Raw genomic sequence first — 24724 nt, forward strand, 5'->3', positions numbered from 1 at the left:
GTTTCTTATAGATGCTATGAATAATTAAATCAAAATATCATGAAAACAACTTGTTTAAATCACGTCCCTTAACAATAAAATCTGCATCAAACTGCAATTCTCGAAATAACTTACACAGAAAAAATTTTTTTTTACTAAATGTGAAAATTGTGAAATGTTTGAAATGTCATAACTTTTTATGGTAGATAGCTAATATAATGGACCGTTTTCCCTAAAAAAATTACGTTCGAAAAAAGATAGGGTTTTGAGATATTTGAGTTTTGTGACAAAATGATATTTTTAAAGGCAAAAAATTTTTTTTTTACTGTGCACATTTTCTTAAGAATCACCATTTAGTTGTCTAACTTTGCTGAAAAATCATAACAATCGAACATTCCGTTTTTGCTGTGCAGCTTTTTAAATATTTTTGAACCATTTTCACATACACCCTTTTGAAAAGTTAGTCGTGACTCAATATGAAGATTTGATATCGAAAATGACGATTTAGATGAAATTGAAAACTGTGCAGAGTTTCAAATATTTTCGAAATGGTCGCTCAGGATCGACTGACATGCCCCCGTGGAATGCCTCAAATGTTTTATTCATTGCGTGCAATTGACGTAAGGTAGGTAATTTTCTGCCCCAGTGCATTCTATTACATTCAAAACGCTGCATATTAGTAGCTGACAAATCAAACGTAGTTCTACAGAAGAAAGAAAAATAATCTAAAAGCAGTTCAAAACGAATGATTTTATTTATTTTTACCGAGCAACAATGCGAGATAGCATCTAAAACAAGATCCTCAACTAATAGCCGATAAACATTTTATTTTGCTACTGAGAGAAGATCACCACAAGTATGGGTCATTCAAATGCGTAACTCCTTGAAAAATTATAGTGACAGTGAAAATTGTTTTGAAATTAATCAATGATTCATAAATTTATTGTTGGAGTTGATTCGGGCAAAATTTGAGCAGAATGAAACGCCGTGACTGACCAGGCGGTGATATAAAAAGAGCTTGATTCCGTTTCACTAATTTCAACAGGAAATCAGTCTTTTCGGTGGAAAACGGAACGGATTCTCGGGTTTGTAGTTCTGATTGACGGCAATTCGACCTGCCGGATAGCTTAATATGAGCTTATTATGAGCATGAGCATGACGACCGTACATTTCGTTGTTGCTACTCCGTGATTGACTGGAATAATCGCACAGGGTACCAACGGTGCATAGGGTACCTCAATAGGGCAGTTCAAATTTCAAAAATGTTCGAAAATTCCAACTCCCATATGTCTATTAGCATCATTTTGATAATATAGGAGTCCTGGCATAATTTCAGGCAATTCGGTGACCATTTAGGGGTGGCGCGAAGTCAAATTATGTTTATATGGAAATTTGTATGTCTAATTGTGATGAATTCAAATAAACATCCCCAACCTCCCTTTTTGGAACCTATATAAATGAGACCTCCGGATAACACATTAGTTATGAGTGGATTGAACGGTTCTATTAACAGTGTGAATATGAGACAAATGGCTAAAATGGTGTAATTAGCCTCAACGTAACAGTGAAAAATATAAATCAAAATTAATGAGTTATCCACTGGCTGAGCTCAAATAGATTCCAAAAATGGAGGTGCTAATAGACATATGGGAGTTGGAATTTTCGAACATTTTTGAAATGTGAACTGCCCTAGTACCTCAATGTGCATAGTTCGAGAGCTCTAGTATTTTTTAATTATCGATAGCGGCGCTGGCCACGTCCTCACGGTCTATCGGTTATGGGAAGGAATTAGTGATGCAATGACTCGCCCACTTCAAACCGAGAACGTACCTCTGCACTCTCTACGAATTCATGCGGAATTTTATTGGAATCGGGGTTTAGGTTCTGTCTTAGTTGACGAGTTGCCAATGTGGAGGCAATGGATGCCGAAACAAGCTTTTTCGCTCATTTCAAATTCAGTTACCTGCTAGAACTAGTCAAGTTGTAGATAGAAGACGGAAATGGAATGAAAGCCCATTTCCAGTTCTAGCGATTGCTAGGACATGAGTAATATATGGAAAGATACAAAGTAAGATGAATGGTACGTGGGATTGAACCCACGACCTCCTGCGTATGAGGAAGAAGGGGTAACCATATGACCACCAAACCCGTCGGATCTTATTATAACAAAAATAGACTTCTATCAATTTTCTATCTGACGTGTTGCAAAACAGCGTTTTTGAGTGATCGATCGGGTGCTGATCCCGGCTACCACTTATCGAGGAATGCGCTGATCGAACCGTCATAAAATTTATTCTACGAGTGAAGTGGTTTTTTTTTTCGAAATAAATTGTTACCGGATTAAAGCGCAAAATCGAAAATTCTACTTGGTTAAAAGGCCAGGGCTGTTTTATTCATCATTAAAATTTATTTATTGTGGATGCAGAATTGTTTTTTGGAAATATTTATGGTGACAAGCTTAGGAATATATTTTGATCAATGCAGTTATACCAAAACAATACTAAACGTGAAATCAACCCATCTAAAGCTCAACAAAAGTGAGACTCTAATTGAAATCTATATCCCAATTAAACCGCAGTCCAATTATAGTTCAATCGTTAACAATTAAATTCAAACCCATTTAAAATACATATCAAATCCAGAATAAAGCTTAATTTAATCCAAATTCTATAGATATTTTAGTACAATTTAATATTAGGAAAATTTCAAAGAATATCCCGACGAAATGTCGAAGATTTTTCAAAAGAAATTCCAAAACATTTCCCAACAAAATTCTAAAGAATTTTCTAATGGAATTCCGAATATTTTTTAAAGTGAATTTACATAATTTTTAGAGAAAATTGTAAGGAAAATTTATCCTCTTGAAAGGAGGCTTTCAGGCCTCTTGAAAGGAGGCTTCCGGGCCTCTTGAATGGATCCTTCCAGGCCTCTTGAATGGAGGCTTCCAGGCCTCTTGAAAGGAGGCTTCCAGGCCTCTTGAAAGGAGGCTTCCAGGCCTCTTGAAAGGAGGCTTCCAGGCCTCTTGAAAGGAGGCTTCCAGGCCTCTTGAAAGGAGGCTTCCAGGCCTCTTGAAAGGAGGCTTCCAGGCCTCTTGAAAGGAGGCTTCCAGGCCTCTTGAAAGGAGGCTTCCAGGCCTCTTGTAAGGAGGCTTCCAGGCCTCTTGTAAGGAGGTTTTCAGGCCTCTTGAAAGGAGGCTTCCAGGCCTCTTGAAAGGAGGCTTCCAGGCCTCTTGAAAGGAGGCTTCCAGGCCTCTTGAAAGGAGGCTTCCAGGCCTCTTGAAAGGAGGCTTCCAGGCCTCTTGAAAGGAGGCTTCCAGGCCTCTTGAAAGGAGGCTTCCAGGCCTCTTGAAAGGAGGCTTCCAGGCCTCTTGAAAGGAGGCTTCCAGGCCTCTTGAAAGGAGGCTTCCAGGCCTCTTGAAAGGAGGCTTCCAAGCCTCTTGAAAGGAGGCTTCCAAGCCTCTTGAAAGGAGGCTTCCAAGCCTCTTGAAAGGAGGCTTCCAAGCCTCTTGAAAGGAGGCTTCCAAGCCTCTTGAAAGGAGGCTTCCAAGCCTCTTGAAAGGAGGCTTCCAAGCCTCTTGAAAGGAGGCTCCCAGGCCTCTTAAAAAGAGACTTCCGGGCCTCTTGAAAGGAGGCTTCCGGGTCTCTTGAAAGCAGGCTTCCGATCCTCTTGAAAGAAAGCTTCCGGGCCTCTTGAAAGAAAGCTTCCGGGCCTCTTGAAAGGATGCTTCATTCATTTATTTAGTCTACACCTAAACAGATAACACTGAATCAACAAATTGACGCCACAATACACGGTTCGAGGCCGCATCTCTCCATCCTCGAATACGCCCCACGCTCGCCAAGTCGTTCTGCACCTGGTCTGCCCAACTCGCTCGCTGCGCTCCACGTCGTCTCGTACCTGCCGGATCGGAAGCGAACACCATCTTTGCAGGGTTGCTGTCCGGCAATCTTGCAACATGCCCTGCCCATCGTACCCTTCCGGCTTTAGCTACCTTCTGGATACTGGGTTCGCCGTAGAGTTGGGCGAGCTCATGGTTCATTCTTCGCCGCCACACACCGTCTTCTTGCACACCGCCAAAGATGGTCCTAAGCACCCGAATACTCCGAGTGCTTGCAAGTCCTCCTCGAGCATTGTCCATGTGTCATGTCCGTAGAGGACAACCGGTCTTATTAGCGTCTTGTACATGACACATTTGGTGCGGTGGCGAATCTTTTTTGACCGCAGTTTCTTCTGGAGCCCGTAGTAGGCCCAACTTCCACAGATGATGCGCCTTCGTATTTCACGACTGACATTGTTATCAGCCGTTAGCAAGGATCCGAGGTAGACGAATTCCTCGACCACCTCGAAGGTATCCCCGTCTATCGTAACACCAGGCGGGCCCTGTCGTGCTTGGTTTCGCCCACAAGCACGTACTTTGACGCATTCACCACCAGTCCAAATCTTGTTGCTTCACGTTTCAGGCGGGTGTACAGTTCTGCCACCTTTGCAAATGTTCGGCCAACAATGTCCATGTCATCCGCGAAACAAATAAATTGACCGGATCTGTTGAAAATCGTACCCCGGCTCTCCGCATGACACCTTCTAGCGTAATGTATAACAACCGTCACGAAAGTCCATCACCTTGTCTTAGTCCCCGACGCGATTCGAACGAACTGGAGTGTTCGCGCGAAATCTTCACATAGTTTTGCACACCATCCACCGTTGCTTTGATCAGTCCCAGGGAAGCTGTTCTCGTCCATAATTTTCCATAGTTCTACGCGGTCTATACTGTCGTATGCCGCCTTGAAATCAACGAACAGATGGTGCGTTGGTTGGGACCTGGTATTCACAGCATTTTTGAAGGATTTGCCGTACAGTAAAGATCTGGTCCGTTGTCGAATGGATGCTTCGGGCCCCCTTGAAAGGAGGCTTCCAGGCCTCTATAAAAAAGGAGGCTTCTGGGCCTCTTAAAAAGGGTTGCTTGCGGGCCTCTTAAAAGAAAACTTCCTAATCTCTTGAAAGGTTGCTTTTGAACCTCTTGAAAGAAGGCTTCCGAGCCACGTGAAATAAAATCTCCAAGGTTCTAGAAAGGAGGGTTCCGAGCCACTTGAAAAGAGGCGTCCAAGCCTTCAAGAAAGGAGGTCTCTTAAAAGGAGGCTTCTGGAAGGCGTAGAAGGACGCTAACAATCCTCGTGCAGTGAAGCAACTGAATTTTCGAATAAAAAAGCCTTAAGCCTCTCAAATGATGGTTTCACTGCCGTAATCTGAAAAAGTGACGTATACGCCATTTTCCAAAAATGGTGTTAACGAGTACTTCTCATCGAGCTCTTTAACAGAAAAATGGAAAACATGCATGTTGTAAAATGGCTGTTACGTCGCTTTCTCAGATTACGGCAGTTCAGAACCTTTATACTCTAAATTTCAGTTCAGATCTTAACATATCATTCATTATTTTGTTTTGATCAAGTAGAAGATTTTTCTAAAATTTGTTCATTCGTTGTTTTATCCTGTTGAACTGTCCTGCTGGTTGTGAAGGGCAGGATTCAATTGGCTTTAATTTACTGATCGCCATACATATTATGTACAAGACAAACCCCTTTAGTTCCTCTACTTTATTGTACCTTTGACAGATACGTATTTCGACCTCAACAGTAAGGTCGTCTTCATCTGTTAAAGGTAGTAGTGAAATTAAATGGAATTGTACAAACTCGTCTTATGACAAGTAAATACATTCCACTTAAAGCTTAAAATAATTTTCGTATACAAGACAAAGTTTTGAAATTTAAAAAAAATGTCTAAACTTTATCAATAATATTGAATAATAATTGTAGTACATCCGCCATTACGCACTTTTGTTCGAGGTATCCCATGGGGCCAGCGAAGGTACAGGGGATGGACAAAATAACTAGGATAGGCAAATTTTAGGTAAAATTAGATGTATTGTAACTACCTTAGTTATCATCCGATTTTGACAATTCAGGCATGCCCGAACTAGAAAATTAATGCAGTTTGACGGTATGTCCATGGAACCGACTATGGCCACCGGATTCCGGAGATATTCCGGGTTTTTCGGAGGTAGGTTCAAAACCGTAAATTTGAGGTGGATATTAGGAGAAGTTGTTGTTAAAAATTGAATAATATTAGTAACCACAAATGAAGTAGGGCTCTTGCTGATTGGAACCATATATTAAGATTTGGAATCGGACCAGAATCAAGTGAGATATGGCCATTTCTTTAAAATCGGTTCCGATCGATACTTATCAAAGGGTCAGGCCACAACTTCATTTGAATCTCGCTTTTGATAGATCGTCCACTATGATTTTATTCTAGATGGCCTCTAATGTGTCCAGAATGAAAAACCAATTGAATAAACGAATCCTGGAGTCGTTGGATGTCCCTGGGGAACCTGTGAATGGGGACATTTAAGTTTTAGCACCAAAATCAGTCATTCGACGGTTCTTTTTTCATGGTTTTCGATCAGGAAGCGAAGTATGAATAGAAAATGGTCCATTGACGGTTCTGACCGCTTCCAGGACCTACGGATTGGCCCCAGGACCATTTTATATTCATACTTCGTTTCCTGATCGAAAACCATGGAAAAAGAGCCGACGAACGACTGGTTTTGGTGGTAAAACTAAAATGTCCCCTTCCACAGGTTCACCGGGGCCAATCCGTAGGTCCTGGGAGCGGTCAGAGCCGTCAATGGACCATTTTATATTCATACTTCGCTTCCTGATCGAAAACCATGAAAAAAAGAGGCGTCGAACGACTGGTTTTGGTGGTAAAACTAAAATGCCCCTTCCACAGGTTCCCCGGGGTCAATCTGTAGGTCCTGGAAGCGGTCAGAACCGTAAATTGACCATTTTATATTCATACTTCGCTTCCTGATCGAAAACCATGAAAAAAGAGCCGTCGAATGACTGATTTTGGTGCTAAAACTAAAATGTCCCCATTCACAGGGTTTTCCGGGGCCAATCCGTAGGTCCTGGAAGCGGTCAGAACCGTAAATTGACCATTTTATATTCATACTTCGCTTCCTGATCGAAAACCATGAAAAAAGAGCCGACGAACGACTGGTTTTGGTGGTAAAACTAAAATGTCCCCTTCCACAGGTTCACCGGGGCCAATCCGTAGGTCCTGGAAGCGGTCAGAACCGTAAATTGACCATTTTATATTCATACTTCACTTCCTGATCGAATACCATGAAAAAAGAGCCGTCGAACGACTGGTTTTGGTGCTAAAACTAAAATGTCCTCTTCAACAGGTTCCCCGGGGCCAATCCGTAGGTCCTGGAAGCGGTCAGAGCCGTCAATGGACCATTTTATATGCATACTTCGCTTCCTGATCGAAAACCATGAAAAAAGAACCGTCGAATGACTGATTTTGGTGCTAAAACTTAAATGTCCCCATTCACAGGTTCCCCGGGGACATCCCAGCAACTCCCGGATCCGTTTATTCAATTGGTTTTTCATTCAGCAAGAGCCCTACTTCATTTGTGGTGACTAATATTATTCAATTTTTAACCACAACTTCTCCTAATATCCACCTCAAATTTACGGTTTTGAACCTACCTCCGAAAAACCCGGAATATCTCCGGAATCCGGTGGCCATAGTCGGTTCCATGGACATACCGTCAAACTGCATTAATTTTCTAGTTCGGGCATGCCTGAATTGTCAAAATCGGATGATAACTAAGATAGTTAGAACACATCTAATTTTACCCAAAATTTGCCTATCCTAATTATTTTGTCCATCCCCTGTATCACCAGGGGTACATGTGCCCGAGGTTGAGAACCGCTGTTTTAGAGGATATTCCGAAAAATTTCCCGAGGAAATTCGAAAGATTTTCCAGACGAAATATCGAAAAAAAATTCAAAGAAATTCAGAAAAATTTGTCTAATTAAAGGATTTTTTTGAATATTTTTTGAGGGTATTTGCCGATGAAATTCCCAAGAATCTCTTGAAAAAATCCGAAGAGTTTGTTGTGAAAATTCCCCTGGGGGTACCTTTGCTAGATTGCACACAATGAGCTTGTTGAATAATTCATAGTTGCTATTGACCGGAAGTAGTGAAGTTGTGCATTGAATCAACTAATGACTCGTATTTTAAAGTCACAGTTTCTACATCATAGGTTTTGTTCTTCTGGTCAATAGGGAAGGAAACTACCGGACTGTGCTTGTTTTGATACAACGAGGTTCTTTTAACATGTTACAATTAGGGTGTCTAATCATCTGTAAAAAACAAAATTCCCCGATTTTTCCACGTGCTTTACAATGCGTTCCAGGTAAAAACAATCGTGGCAAAATAATACATTTAAACAAGTAAATATTGCGTAAAACGTTTTTCAAAGGAAACTATTGGTGATCTTCCAACATTTTTTCATGTAAATTACTTAAGAAATTCTTAAGGAAACACCTCCAGGCATTGCTTCAGCTTCAGATATTCCTCACGAATTCCTTCAAAAAGGAAATTCTAAGAATTGCTTCCGAATTTCCCTAATAAATCCCTTCGGAACTTCATCTAGGATTACATTCAGAAATTCTTTAAGGGGCTCATTCGAAAATTTCTCGAGAAAATCCTTTGGATTCAGCATTTTATTTAGAGATACTTTTAAAGGTACTGTTCTGGTAATTTATTTGGAAACTTCTTCGGGAATTCCTCCAAAACTTTTCATGCAAATTTCTATAGAAAATCATTTGGGGATTCTTTTGTAAATTCCTTTACGAGTTTTTTTTCTCAATTTCTTTTGCGATTTCCTCCAATTTGATCAGGATATTTCCATAAAAATTCCTATACGAATTTCCATGGAAATTTATAAAAAAAAATTCATCGGAAATTATTTCTGGAATTCCCAAAGGAGATTGCCCTAGGTATTTGTTTGGAAATTTCTCCAGTAACTTCGAAAAATTCTTCGAGCATTTCTAGAGAATTTCTTTTGGCAACCCTGCTAGAAATTCTTTTGAACCTTTGGAAATCCCTTTGAAGTTGCCATAGAATTTGCTTTTGGAATTCTTTCGGGAATCTATTCAGAAATTTATTCGGAAATTAAATTTGAAATTTCTTTGAGAAATTGCAGTCGAAATTCCTTCGGGAATTCTTTCAAAAATTCCTTAAGCAATAATTTTGCTCAAATTCCTTGATTTTTTTTTGAAAATCACTTTCTGAATTCTGTAAAGAATCCATTCGGAAATTCTTCCTGAAATTTCTTTTCAAAATTCTCCATAAATTCTTTGTTATCTTTGAACCTTTTCCAGGAATAATTAAGAAATTAAGACTAATAATTCAATTCCTAAGGGCACTTTGGAAATTCGTCCGGAAATTGATCCAAAAAAATTGATCCAGAAACTCCTTCGGAAGTTCCTCTAGAAATTGCTTTGAAAAATTCTTATTAATTTTGTATATTTTAATAGGTTTCTGAAGAATTTCCGAGGGTATTCTCAATAGAATTTACTGAGCATTCAATACATTTTCAATTGCATGATTTGATTGGTACATTTATTCCAAGCTATGGATTATTTTCATTTTTTGAGAGAGTTTCACTCATGATGTATTGATCACCGGGCTAATTATCGAGAAAAGTGTATGGATTAGTGTTCAAAGTACGAGATGCCTTCGGGGAAAGCAAGGGATGCTCCGCTCCGTCAGTGAAGGCCGATAGCAAATGATATTCGAGAACAGAAGCGGGGCTGGGTTGGTCTTACGTCTCGTAAGGGCGGGAACGAAATTTGTGAACAAACATTAGACTGGAACCAAGCTAAACATTGCAGCAGAGGCAGACTTAGAGGTTCTTGGCGGCCAGACATCCATGGAAAAAAGTTGAGCGAAAACTATCTTGTAACAGATTAAGGCGATAGCTGGACATCGCTCAGGATGGAGATCGCTCAGATGGAGACCTAAAGCGAAGTTAAACTGCAGTGCATCGCCTCGCCTTAATCCTTTCCAAATGCCAGCAGGACAAAAAACTTCAAGACTCATTTGAAATAAGTCATAGCTAAAATCGAGAATTGTCCTAATTTTCTAAACAAGTTTACATTCTTATGCTCAAGCATCTTACACAAGGCATTCCACATAGGTACTCCTTAAACAATCGACAACTTCACCGAGAACATTTCTCCTTTTCTGTCACTTACGGAGCTGCAACTACTAACAACCATTCAGTGGATTGTTTCCACGCGCCATTACCAGTTCGGAAATAAAACTTTACTTCACGTCGCACAGCTGTCACGCCATCAGAAGTTGAAATTGTGCCGTTGGTTAGTTTGTGCAAGCGAAGGCGGGCACCACCAGCAGTGGAAAACAAAACCTCTGCCTCTGGTTAGGAGTTTTATAGGTCCATCATGCAACAGCAAATTAGATTCATTAAAATTTTATGCTTTGTTGTTCCACGCAATAATTAATGGTTTCGGGAAAGGTATGTATCATCGCCTCAGTAAAAATTTAGATTTTATTTTGTTTGATTAGCTTCGGGGCCAAGGTACTTTATGAATCCTAAAATATTGTATTAGAAACGTAATTGAAAAAATAATTTCTTCTACCCTTCAATGTAGCACATACAAAAAAGAATCTTCCGAGCAAGCTTCCTTTTAAAAAGGATACGACAATTAAAATTCCATTCTGCTGAAATGTTCCATTCAAAGGATTAAATTTAAACCGCCGGGAAATCTGAGCACTCACAGCTCGAAAAAAGTGCATTATCTCGCATCATTTAGCTTTCATTAATTTCACATCCTGGAAGCTTTAGTAAAAGCGAGTGGAACCCACCACCACTGCCAGTAGTAGTCGAAAGCATAGTCGAAAATGATAACAATGTAGAACCGTACTTCGTCGGTCGACACTCTGTGGACCGATTTTTTCCCCTCACACGTCCCATACAGATAAGTAGCTATAAAAAGAGTCGGTGATTTATACTGGGAAAGTGTATAAAAGTGTTGTGCACGTGTAGGTTGCTACAATGGAGCACATGTGGGCGGATAATGAAAGCTGGCTGCTGTTGGCTGAAAACGGTGAGCTACGAGCGATGGCTTTGACAAAAGGATACGAGACGTGCGCAAAGAGCCGTAAGAAATGAACGGTCCAATTAATTCTTTTTCGCTTTTAAGCCTAATATTTTTCGCCGAGCTGATGTGGCAGGAATTTGAGAGAAAATAAATTTAATAAAAGCTCGTACGATGGGTTTTAGGGATACCCAAGGCTATGAAGAGCTGAGGTTTCTGCTGATTTGCTTTTATCTAGACTAAGGTTTGCGTTTTTTCTGTTAGTGCCGATATGACGTTCTTATTTGCACGTAAAACATGTTATGAGAAGTTAATTTTATACAAATACCGACCATGGCTTGAAAGGTAAACTTGATCTTCTTCAATATCACCAAATTTAACATAAAAAATCAGAATTCCAAGCTATCCACTTCAAATGACCCACAACTAAACGTTGGCAAAAGTTTTTCCCCAATAGATAAATCCCATCAACTGCAAGCATCATAAAATAAGCCACAGTACAAAAACTTCACCAAACAGAGTCATTCGTTTATGTCTACGTCGCTCAGCTGTGCGACCCTTCGTTTCACCGTTCCGTCGACGGTCAATAATCCCAAACAAAAACGAATAACCACAAAAAATACAGATAGCTCCCCGTTGCCTTTATCTACCCGATAGTGGTTTCCATGTGATCCCCAAATGGCTAAGGGACGCCGAGAAACTTTTTTTTTGTCCCACCCGCAGAAAACGAATCTGTTTTTCCTATGCCGCGATTGCCGGCTCGCTGCTGGCCTGACAGGCTGACTGCCTGACTGGCTGGATAAATCAAGTGCCAATACACGGAATACGACCTCATCTGACACTAATGACGACGAAGACGGAGCAGAATTTGGTCCGACTTGAACGGCCAGTGGCGATGACGACGAATGGCGGTGATTTGAGTGACAGAGTGAGTATCCTTCAAGCCTGAGCCGCCTGGGCCAATTGAATGAATGGAGCGTGTAGTGTCGTTGCGAAGGGTTCGTCAGATCCTCATCGATGGAATCCAACGAGACCGTTGGATATTTTTATTCCTCAAGGGTTCAAAAGAAAGTTTTGAAAAGTCTACTAGTCGGAATTCGATCAAATAGCAGTATTTTGGTATGTTCGAGCGTGCATACTTCAACTTCAGTCACTTAGAAGTGATTTAATCAAGTATAACCCGATGCTAGCCTACAGAAAATATCGATTCGCTGCTAGGCCCGGGTAGTTTTTTTTTTGCCGAAGATAAATTTCTACCCAACGGAAGGATGCGAATCGACAAAGGCAGACATGTTTTATGAATGAAAACTGGAAACAACGTACTGAAGCAGATTCTCGTATTTCTATCCCCAGAGAGAAAGAAGGGATACGGTGCGCAACAACTCGGAAAAAGGATTAATGGCGGTTATTTCTCGAAAGCGAAACTGGCTGGAAATTGATGTGAGAGGATTCATTAGTCTTGATTTGCGGGGAGCGAAAAGCGATATGGCTGTGTTCATTATTCCACCCATCAGGGTATATTTAGGAGACAGAGTTCGAATTAGGTAGGGATGTTATTTCGGGCACACGACATTTATTTAGATGATCGTTCTCTAGAGATAGATAAGTTTGGACAATTTATAATGGTGGAAAATGGAATGTTGTCGTGACATCGATAGTAATTCTAATTAACTCAACTCACCCGCCGATTCCTCTAAACTGAAACTTACACGAACTGACTACAGTCCTTGTAGTCATGAATAATTCCGACATCATTAGCTAGTAAGTGCATTGTCATTTCCCAGTCACTGACACTCCACCGGTGTAACAACTCACTAAATCTTGCTAACCTCATTTATACTCGAATCAATATGCCACCAGCAGGCCGGACATACATGGGATGATGATGATGATGACGTTATTTGCCGTCGTCGTTGGACGATCGAGAAAGCGCCATCGACGAGCTCACCTCTTCGACAACGCGACTGCATCGAGATGGTGGCTATTTTCGGCCGAACGGAACGGAATAAAAGTGGAAGATGTCACCATCCTCATCACGGCGCGGGTGGTCGGCGGTGAAGACGGCGCTACCAGCGTTACTTCGCGGTACTCGATTAGATTTTATTTTGGCAGATTTCAAATCGGGAGACAGGCATGGTTGCACCGATTTTTGCGGTGTAGACTGGACGGTCCACGGATTGAGGGACGGACGTCAAGGCACAAGAACGGTGCCCCGAAGAGTGACATTTGTTTTGACATGTGTACGGCGTTAATTTGGGTAATAACTTATTGCACGGAGCCGGTTTATGGAATTTAGGTCTGAGCAAGGCTATTTCTGGCGTGTGGTATTTGGTGAAATGTCATTCGGCGGTTGATTAGCAGTTAGAAAGCTGAGATGCGATGCTTGTTGAATATTATGATAGCGAACATACAACATATATGACTTAAATGGCTGAAAAGGAATTCAAACTAATAAATATATCTAACAGACTATCAGAAAGTAATTTTGAAGTTAAAATGGAAGAGAAAAGGTTGTTACATAATCCAAAGAAAAAAACGTTAGAGTGGTTGTACAAAATGCAACAGCGCGCGTTTCGGAGAGAACCATAGAACGGGGTTCAGAGATAATCCCCAAATAACATTAGAAGAGGACCCAATAATGGGATTCAGAGAGAATCTCACAAAGTAATTAGGAGAAAATAAAAAAAAACAGGAATCAGATGGAATTACAAAATGGGATTCGGAGAGAATCCTAAAATGGGATTCGGAGAGAATCCCAAAATGGGATTCGGAGAGAATCCTAAAATGGGATTCGGAGAGAATCCTAAAATGGGATTCGGAGAGAATCCCAAAATGGGATTCGGAGAGAATCCCAAAATGGGATTCGGAGAGAATCGTAAAATGGGATTCGGAAAAATTCCCAAAATGGTATTCAGAGAGAATCCCAAAATGGGATTAGGAGAGAATCCCAAAACGGGATTCGGAGAGAATCTCAAAATGGGATTCGGAGAAAGTCCCAAAATGGGATTCAGAGAGAAACCCAAAACCAGATTAGGATAGAATCCCAAAATGGGATTCGGAGAGAATCCCAAAATGGGATTCGGAGAGAATCTCAAAATGGGATTCGGAGAGAATCACAAAATGGGATTCGGAGAGAATCTCAAAATGAGATTCGGGGAGAATCTCAAAATGAGATTCGGGGAGAATCTCAAAATGAGATTCGAGGAGAATCTCAAAATGAGATTCGGAGAGAATCCCAAAATCGGATTCGGAGAGAATCCCAAAATGGGATTCGGAGAGAATCCCAAAATGGGATTCGGAGAGAATCCCAAAATGGGATTCGGAGAGAATCCCAAAATGGGATTCGGAGAGAATCCCAAAATGGGATTCGGAGAGAATCCCAAAATGGGATTCGGAGAGAATCCCAAAATGGGATTCGGAGAGAATCCCAAAATGGGATTCGGAGAGAATCCCAAAATGGGATTCGGAGAGAATCCCAAAATGGGATTAGGAGAGAATCTTAAAATGGGAATCGGAGAGAATCCTAAAATGGGATTCGGAGAGAATCCCAAAATGGGATTCAGAGAGAATCCCAAAATGGGATTCAGAGAGAATCCCAAAATGGGATTCGGAGAGAATCCCAAAATGAAATTCGGAGAGAATCCCAAAATGGGATTCGGAGAGAATCCCAAAATGGGATTCGGATAGAATCCCAAAATGGGATTCAGATAGAATCACAAAATGGGATTCGGGAGGAATTCCAAAATAGGATTGAGTGAATCACAAAATGGGTTTCAAAAAGAATCCCAACATTGGATTCTGAAAGAATCCTAAAATGGGATTCGGAGAGAATCCCAAAATGGTGTTTGGAGAGATTCCCAAAAAGGGATTCGGACAGAATCCCAAAATGGGATTCGGAGAGAATCCCAAAATGGGATTCGGAGAGAATCCCAAAATGGGATTCGGAGAGAATCCCTAAATGGGATTCTGAGAGAATCCCTAAATGGGATTCGGAGAGAATACCAAAATAAGATTCGGAGAGAATCCCAAAATTGGATTTGGAGAGAATTCCAAAATGGGATTCGAGTAGAATCCCAAAATGGGAATCGGATAGAATCCCAAAATGGGATTAGGAGAGAATCCCAAAATGGGATTCGGAGAGAATCCCAAAATGGGATTCGGAGAGAATCCCAAAATGGGATTCGGAGAGAATCACAAAATGGGATTCGGATAGAATCCCAAAATGGGATTCAGATAGAATCCCAAAATGGGGTTCGGAAGGAATTCCAAAATAGAATTGAGTGAATCACAAAATGGGTTTCAAAAAGAATCCCAACATTGGATTCTGAGAGAATCCTAAAATGGGATTCGGAGAGAATCCCAAAATGGGATTCGGAGAGAATCCCAAAATGGGATTCGGAGAGAATCCCAAAATGGGATTCGGAGAGAATCCCAAAATGGGATTTGGAGAGAATCCCAAAATGGGATTCGGAGAGAATCCCAAAATGGGATTCGGATGGAATCCTAAAATGGGATTCGGATAGAATCCCAAAATGGGATTCGGAGAGAATCCCAAAATGGGATTCGGAGAGAAACCCAAAATGGGATTCTGAAAGAATCCCAAAATGGGATACGGAGCGAATTCCAAAATGGGATTCGGAGAGAATTCCAAAATGTAATACGGAGAGATTCCGAAAATGGGATTTGAAGGGAATCCCAAAATGGGTATCGGATAGAATCCCAAAATGAGATTCGGAGAGAATCCCAAAATGGGATTCGGAGAAAGTCGCAAAATGGGATTCGGAGAGAAACCTACAAAATTAGATTTGGAGAGAATCCCAGAATGGGATTCGGAGAGAATCCCAAAATGGGATTGAGAGAATCCCAGGATGGGTTTCAAAGAGAATCCCAGAATGGGTTTCAAAGAGAATTCCAACATTCGATTCGGAGAGAATATCTAAATGGGATACGGAGAGAATCCCAAAATGGGATACGAAGAGAATCCCAAAATGGGATACGGAGAGAATCCCAAAATGGGATTCTGAGAAATTCTCAAAATGGGATTCGGAGGGAATCCCAAAATGGGGTTCGGATAGAATCCCAAAATGAGATTCGGAGAGAATCCGAAAATGGGATTCGGAGAGAATTCCAAAATGGGATTCGGAGTGAATCCCAAAATGGGATTCGGAAAGGATCCCTAAATGAGGTTCGGAGAGGATCCCTAAATGAGGTTCGGAGAGAATCCCAAAATGGGATTCGGAGAAAGTCCCAAAATGGGATTCAGAGAGAATCCCAAAATGGGATTCGGAGAGAATCCCAAAATGGGATTCGGAGAGAATCCCAAAATGGGATTCGGAGAGAATCCCAAAATGGGATTCGGAAAGAATCCCAAAATGGGATTCGGAGAGAATTCCAAAATGGGATTGAGAGAATCCCAAAATGGGATCTGGAGAGACTTCTAAAATGTAATTCGGAGCGGGTGTTTGGAGAGAATACAAACATTGGATTAGGAGTAAACCATAAATTGGGATTTGGGAAGAATCCCAAAATGTGTATCCATTGTACTTGCCACACAAGATACATTCTCATGCATTGGCGGGCATAGAAAGCTTTCAATTAATAACTGTGGAAATGCTTATAGAACACTAAGTTGAAAAGCAGGTCGAGTTCCAGTTGAAATTTAAAGCCATAGAGGAAGAAGAGAGTATTCAATAGTGAGATCTGTAAAAATCAAAAAATGGAATTCGGAGATTCAGAATGAATCTCAAAATGTGATTCGGAGAGAATCTCTAAATGGGATTCGGGGTGAATCCCAAAACAGGATTAGAGAATCCAGAAATGGGATTCTGAGAGAATCCCAAAATAAGATTCGGAGAGAATCCCAGAATGGGATTTGGAGATAATTCTAAAATGGTATTCAGAGCGAATCCCAAAATGAGATTCGGAGTGAATCCCAAAATGGGATTCAGAAAGAATCCCAAAATAAGATTCGGAGAGAATCCCAGAATGGGATTTGGAGATAATTCTAAAATGGGATTCGGAGAGAAGCTATGAATGGGATTCGGGGTGAATCCCAAAACAGGATGCAGAGAGAATCCCAAAATGATAATCGGAATGAATCCCAAAATAGGATTCTTAGAGAATCCAGAAATGGGATTCTGAGAGAATTCCAATATGGGATTCTGAGAGCATCCCAAAATGGGATTCTGAGAGAATCCCAAAATGAGATTTTGAGAGAATCCCAAAATGGGATTCCGAGAGAATCCCAAAATGAGATTTTGAGAGAATCCCAAAATGGGATTCGGAGAGAATCCCAAAATGGGATTCTGAGAGAATTCCAAACTGGGATTCGGAGAGAATCCCAAAAAGGGATTAGGAGAGAATCCCAAACGGGATTCAGATAGAATCCCAAAATGGGATTCGGAGAGAATCCCAAAATATGATTTGGAAATAATTCTAAAATGGGATTCGGAGAGAATCCCGAAATGGGATTCGGAGAGAATCCTAAAATGGGGTTTGGAGTGAATCTTTGAATGGGATTTGGAGAGAATTTCAAAATAAGATTTGGAGAGAATCCCAAAATAAGATTCACAGGGCTGGTAGCGACCGAAGCCACTCAAAATAGTGACTTTAGTTACCAAAGCTGACGAAAAAAGGGACCAAATAGTGATTTTCAGTTGCAGAAAAAGTGACCAAATAGTGACTGCCAATTGCAAGTTAAAAGGGACGAAATCAAGCGTTTTTGGGTCGAAGGAGAATCTTTTTTGGGAAAAACATCTTTCACTTACCACTCTTTTCTCTTAGAACAAACTCAGAAGAGAAAAGAAAATCGTACACGCTAACTTTTGTCTACTAAGTGACTAGATAAAATTGTTTTGGCCTCTCTTTTAACCCCACGAAAATTTTACTCAATATCAGTCAAAAGCAGGACTACTCAAAACTATGAGTAGTGTTGCAATTAAATCAGTTTTACTCCATTGGAAGTGAGCACTCATCACCATAACACCTGTTTTTCTTTCCGAAAATGTTTTCTCTGCGAAAATCTGCCTGAATGAGCATTTTCTTCTCTTGAGAATGAGTGAAAATTACGATAATTGGATTAGCTGAATACCTACTTTAGAAAGATACAGAGAAATATACGATTTGTCACTGGTGCCACGGAAGTTTTGTAATTTTAGTGCGACAGGAACAAAAGTGCGGATCGTTTTGGTAGACAACGAAACAAAAAAATATAAAGATTCATGTACAACGAGACTGGGATTGAACGCTCGACCTCCTGCTTGTAATGAGGACCATGCTCTCTGAACTTTTAAATTTTTCCTCCTTCCACAGATTATCCGACTTGCTGTGCGTATTCAGGCTCTGTCTCATTTGGAGAATTAAACTTAAAAGTGACAGTTCGAAAATTAAAAATCACCCTTTATAAGAATGGCTGGTGCTACCCAGCAATTCCAATAGGACATCGATGGAAAATGATTCGATATATGTCAAAAGTAATCTTGCTCTGCGAGCAGGGTTATTTGATAATTATTGAAATGTCACTTTTAAGTTTAATTTCAGTTTAATTATCCAATTGAGACAGACCCTCATTAACGATTTTTGCTATGGAATTCGACAGCGCATGCAATTTTCAAAATTGGGGAGACTTGATCTCCTTTCTATGATATCTACTAAATAAATATTTTTTACAGCAAAACCCTTCATTACATCTGTCCAATTACAAAACAATTGAGAACAAATTATATTTTCTCGAATTTTTTAGACAAAATTTTTATATTATATTATACATGGATGACTAATGAGGGATCAAGTCTCCTCAAATTGAGGCAACAACTCAAAATCCAAAAATCCTGAAATTGTGGTGGTTGGGATTTTTATCTCTTCATTAAGCATATTTATGGATTTTTGCTGTGAAAAAATGATAACATTTGTTCATTATCGGGAGAAGTTGTTCGAATTTTGCGTGGCCACTAATAAAAACTTTAGGAGGAACAAAACACAGTAAATAATAGAGTTAATAAGGTTGTCTTCCAAAAATAACTCGCCACATAACGATCATTTGTCTCCCCACCTCCCCTGCTGTATTGAGTTTTAAGAAAACTTGAAATCGACAGGTCTTCTGCTTGCATGACTGTATACCAGTTTATAAATTGTGACGTAAAGCACCTTCAATGAAATGGCGAAATGCGAATAAGAGCACCGAGTTGAATGGCTCGCGAAGTTTCCGAGCGATAATTTTTCCAAGATCCGTAATTTCATTTCTGCATGAACAAAGCATGGATACATAAAACTTTATAAAAAATCTTGGCCAATAGTTCCAAAATAGTTGAAAATAGTGACTTTTTGCGAGAAAAAGTGACTTTAGTGACTTGAGGTCGAAAAAAGAGACTTTTTAGTGACTAGCCCGAAAAAAGTGACCAAGTCACTAAAAAGTGACCCGCTACCAGGCCTGGATTCGGAGAGAATCCCAAAATAAGATTCAGAGAGAATCCCAAAATGTCTGAGAGAGTACCAAAATGGGATTCGGAGAGAATTCCAAAATGGAATTCTGTATGGAGTGATTCAAATATGACGCCCACTACTTTTTGAGATTCCTAGACCCCTCTTCTCCCTTTGTCGCGCTATTTTGTATACTTAGTTACTTAATTAAGTACTGTCATAAAATCTAAAACCTCCTCCTTCCTAAAGTCTGTGACAATGACGACCCCTATCCAAAAGTGAGATACTGAGTGAATCCCAAATTAAGTTTCTGAGAGGATCCCAATTCGAAGAAAGTTCCAGAATGCTAAGAAAATTATATACTGCGAAAATTCCGAAAAGAGATATTGATAGAACCCCAAGATTGAATTCTGAGAAATTTAAAAAACATGATTCTGAGAGAATCTTGAAATGGAATCTGATAAGCGACCTGATTATTAATTCCAAAATCCATTGTAAAATCCGCATATAACAAATCGTTCATTCGATAAAATATTGTAAGAAATTTCTACTGTCTGTGAGACCCCACTCCATTCAACCACTTTGAAATCCAGGCTGACTCGTCAACAAAGTCATCATAACGATGTTCGTATCGCCCACCGAGGAAGGAAAAGAGCATCTGCTTTCCTAATTACCGGAGATGCGCGTAAAAAGGGTACTCAGCAACCCGGATGACTCTCGTAAAAGATGATGTTTGCGCCGAGGAAGCACCAATTCCTGAAATGGCCTTGTAGCAACTTCTTGCGCCAAGATTTGCCACAATGTAGTACAACACGTTACCAAATTGAAGAAATAAGCAACTTGTGCAAATTTGAAGTCACCCACACAAACTGCTGCAGCAGTACGTTCCACCAACGGATGCTTTTCCAGTTTTTTACGGTTGGTTGGGGGCGATGGAAGATAAGACTGAATTTTCAAGCATCAAGCCCCTTCTTCCAGAGACTGCGTCTCGTTCCGTTCTCTCGGGTGGGAGATATCCTGCGCGCACTGACTGGTGGCAAATTAAAACCCGGATACATCATCCTTGCTCGATGTTTTAATTGGAGATGGGTTACATGCACACAATCCTCTCGTCAAAAAGGATTCGGATTTCTGGTAGGGGATCAACTTTCTTTGTTCTTTCCTTGTAATTGGAACAATGTCTTACATAATGCTACAAATCTTGATCCTTCTTGTAATTTGTGAGAATTGTCTTTCTATAGAAAAAAAGTCGGATGGATTTCTGCGTTTTGAAACCAATTATAGACAGAGTACTTGATTTACAAAATTGTGTAACATTTGTGTGCTTCGTGTACAAAAGATCAACTCCACGTTAAATGAAAATATCACATTTAGGACGCAATAAATGTCCTTTTTCGCTTAATTTTTAAAATAGATGAGAGTAACCATCAACAGTTTTATCATCATCGTCTAGTCTGCATTTCCACATCGCACAATGCCGTCGTCTAAGCGTCAAACGAATGTGTTACGGTCCGACTTGCCAGCGGAAAACAACTATGACGACGTCAGCAACGACGCTCTTTGGTTGGTGCTGTTTAATACGCGACAGTCACAATGAAAAGCTCATAAATCAAAAAAGTGCCATTCGCTCAGTTACATACGTGCATACTTCTTTCCTAAACAAACAGAACCCTCCCCCCCACCCCTTCTCCTCACCTGTTCGGTCGGGGCTAATGAGTTGCGTAAAAGTCGACCAGAGATAGATCGGGACAGCTGGCGAGAAGAGAAATTAGATTCTCGAGATGTGTGGATACTTGGCGAAATGTTATGATAGCAATATGTGCGATTCGTGGAATCAAACTGTCACAGTGGGCTTTGGCGGTTTGAATTTGGTTTATGGGGATGGCTGTTGCCAGAGCATGGTTCGAAATAAACTATGTCGGTTAAACAATATGTCGGGTCGTTCTTTATGTTTCAGAGGGAGAATCATTCTTAGCCTTCCGGGACTTACATGGCTGTAAAAAGTAACACTCTTTAAAAATATGATGCTTGCCGTTCACAACAGAGACGGGACTGCGTTGATAATCAAGGACCATGCGATTTAAGGCAGGTTAAGCAATTGTGATAAAAAACGCGATTCTAGACAAACATTTACACTATCCACGGTTTTCTCTCCTTTGAATTTCATTTTTTTTTTTCATTCTGGCCTTTTCTCCTATTTATGATTATTGTCGAATCTTCTTTGTTATTCTCCCAAATCACAAATCTATTTTGTGATTCTCATCTAATCCCATTTGTAATTCTCCTCAAATAATCTTTGTGATTCTCACCGTGACCCGCTTGAAATTGTTATTGATTTTCTCTTACGATCCTCGCAGAAACTCCACTAGTATTTGAGTATTTCAAAATGTTGAAATGCTCTTTTGACATAATAAAGACAGTTGATGTATTTTCTAATTGATCAAATAGCTGGTTAACAGCTCTTCATCTCTATGTTCAAGCCTCATCATTTTGCCATTCAATTGAATCATGTTTAACATTGGATCCCACCATCGTCTAGTCGTCAGAAATAGAACCGCATTTTCCTTCGCAGCCATTTCCATTCAGTTCATAATTAGATCCGACAAGCCGCTTATCACTTCTCATCAACAACAAGCACTGGAAATTATGGCACCGTTATGAAAGTAGGTTCACAGAAAATTCCCGGCATTCGCATTTTCGTGCCATCACTCTTGAAATTCTACACTGTAGCTTGCTGAAATTCCAACATTTTCCTCGCACCTTCCATTTGAGCCCAGCAACCATCACTCTCGGCGGTCCTTGGGAGTCCAAAAGCGAACGTATCATAAATTTAATTACCATTTCCAGCTGCAAAACTTTTCCCATTCCTCTTCCCCCCGGCACTCAGGCCACCAGCCATTTGCAGTCCAGTCCCGGCAGCCAGCATCTTATGTTTTCGGTTTCATGATGAGCAAAATTTATAACACTTTCGGGGGCTTCCGCCACGAACAGCTTCCACCGAAACTAAGACACTTCCCTTTAGTCCCGGAGGAACTGAAAACTGGGAAGCTGGAAACCACTTTTCATCATCATCAGCCCACTTCTGCTTGTTCGCTTACATACAGTCTGCTCCGAACCTACTCAATATTTCAGCACTAATGTTGGCGCCCCGCTCCCTGGTTCTTGAGCTCCATTCAGGTAAGTTTCAATTGCATCACTTTCGGGGCGGTTCGGCAAACGGAAAATTTGACGAGCCCCACCGATAGCAGAAGCATCCGAGAGGCAAGCTTCCTTCTTGGAAAAACGATGTAGACGTGAAACAACTACCTAAGTGGGCGATGTTTGCATCCATCAGCGCAGCAGTTTTAGTCTGTGGTTGTGGTGGTGCCACCGCAGCCGCTCGATTGAATCCTTACAGAAGTGAGAACGACCGACGCTAGCTCTAGGCCCTACTTCTAGTGCCGTACTAGTTGGGAGGGCCAATGGATGGGCTGCGATGATGACTGACTGCTGCTGCTTCTGCTGTTACGGTTATTAGATTTCGAACTTTGACTATTGTTGGGACTGGGGGGGGGGTAATTTCTGTTCGAGAGCAGTGCCCTTTGTTCTTCTCTTCATGGTAATGAAGTTTAGGTTGGGTAAACTAAAGTCGACAAACGTCACACTTGTCGGAATTGATGGCATTCATGGGCGATGTTAGAACGTTTGCGAAAGGGACAATGGTCGTATCGATGGTCCGTCCGATGAAGTTTAACGTTCAATCAAGATGTGACGGATATTAAGTATTTGATAGTTCCAACGAAGATTTGAACAGTTCTACTTCATCTTCAGGTGTGTTTCGTTTGTGAAAGAATTACAACCCAATCCAATCCATCATACGAATGGAAATTTCCAATACCTCTCTTTAATGTGATTTGAATGGATACTACCCAGAACTCAGCAATAGAAAGTCCTCATGAGCCCAGTTGAGCCATTGCTGCTGTTGCATTTCTTGTTTGCAAAGACGCTCCCCGGTAAGGCAACGTCTGATCAACCACAATTACATTTCCTTCGAGTGGAATCATACCTAACCTAGCGAACGGAGCTTATATGAAAGGGAAATAGCTTTCCTCCATTCATTTACCAAGACCCAAGGACCGAACGATTTCCCTGAACACACGATGTGATAAAATATGCAATGCGTTGATGCTTTGCGTTCTCGCTAGGAATCGGTTGATGCTTTGCACATGCAAAGCGTGTAGGTACCGAAAGCGTTTGGGTCCATTCATCGCCCGAATCAACAATTCCACCCCGACTGACGGAGGGGGAAGAAGATGATTGATGCGATGACGATTGGAGGATTTTCCTCACCTCACCGGAAATTTTAGAACGGGGGATGGGTGTTGAAGTGATGTCTATTGGTAAAGCAAGTCCGTTTCCAATTTCTTCCTAACCAGACAGGACTGCTGATTGGCTCTGTCATCAATTGAGTGTTGGTTTTCTTTGGTCATCAAAATGGAAACTATTGGGTATGGGATTAATGAAAAGGATTTACGTTATTTGTTTAATTCATTCTCAACAAATGGAAAAACAACCGAAAATAATTTAGAAGAAATTTCAATGCTCATTATAAATTTATCACGCAATGAGAAATTTGAGTAATTTTTCTTTACGAAATCCACCGGCGGAAGGAAATTCATGGAAAATTTCAAAACAGATTCAGGGAATATTCCAAAAAAAAATCGGGGATATTTTCTATGGAACTTCGGGAAATTTTTCCACGAATTCGGGGAATATTCCCAAAGATATATTGGGAATTTTCCAAAAAAGAATCTGAAAATTTTCCTAAGGAAATTCGGGAAATTTTTCTCAAGAAAATTCGGGGAACGCGGAGAATTTTCCCAGGTAAATTTGGGTGATTTTCCGAAGAAAGCTCGGGAATTTTCGGGAATGAAATTTCGGGAAATTCTCCCAAGAAAATTCAGGGAATATTCCCAAGGAAATTCGGGGAATTCTCCAAAGCTAATTCAGGGAATTTTCCAAGGATGTCGGGGAATTTTTCCAAGGATTTCGGGGAATTTTCAAAAAGAAAATTCGGTGAATTTTCCAAAGGAAATTCGGGGATTTTTTCCAAGGAAACAGCAAATCCGAGAAATTTACTAAACGAAATTCGGGGAATTTGCAGAAAGGAAATTCGGGGAATTTTCCCAGAAACATTCATGGAATTTTTCCAAGGAACTTCGGGGAATTTTCCCAAGGAAATTAGGGGAATTTTTCCAAGGAAATCAGGGGAATTTTTCCGAGGAAATTCAGGAATTTTCCCGAGGAAGTTCGTGGAGTTTTTCCGAAAAGATCGGGGAATTTCCCAAGGAAATTCGGAGAAATTCCAAACGAAA

General features: G+C 40.6%; 1 protein-coding gene across 17 annotated transcripts in view; it reads right to left on the minus strand.

Moving 5' to 3' along the window:
* LOC134208729 (uncharacterized) overlaps window positions 1-24724 on the minus strand; it is a 580250-nt gene that overhangs the window by 342720 nt on the left and 212806 nt on the right. The window lies entirely within an intron of this gene.

The sequence above is a fragment of the Armigeres subalbatus genome, chromosome 2 (assembly GCF_024139115.2).
Source record: "Armigeres subalbatus isolate Guangzhou_Male chromosome 2, GZ_Asu_2, whole genome shotgun sequence".
NCBI classification, from domain to species: domain Eukaryota; kingdom Metazoa; phylum Arthropoda; class Insecta; order Diptera; family Culicidae; genus Armigeres; species Armigeres subalbatus.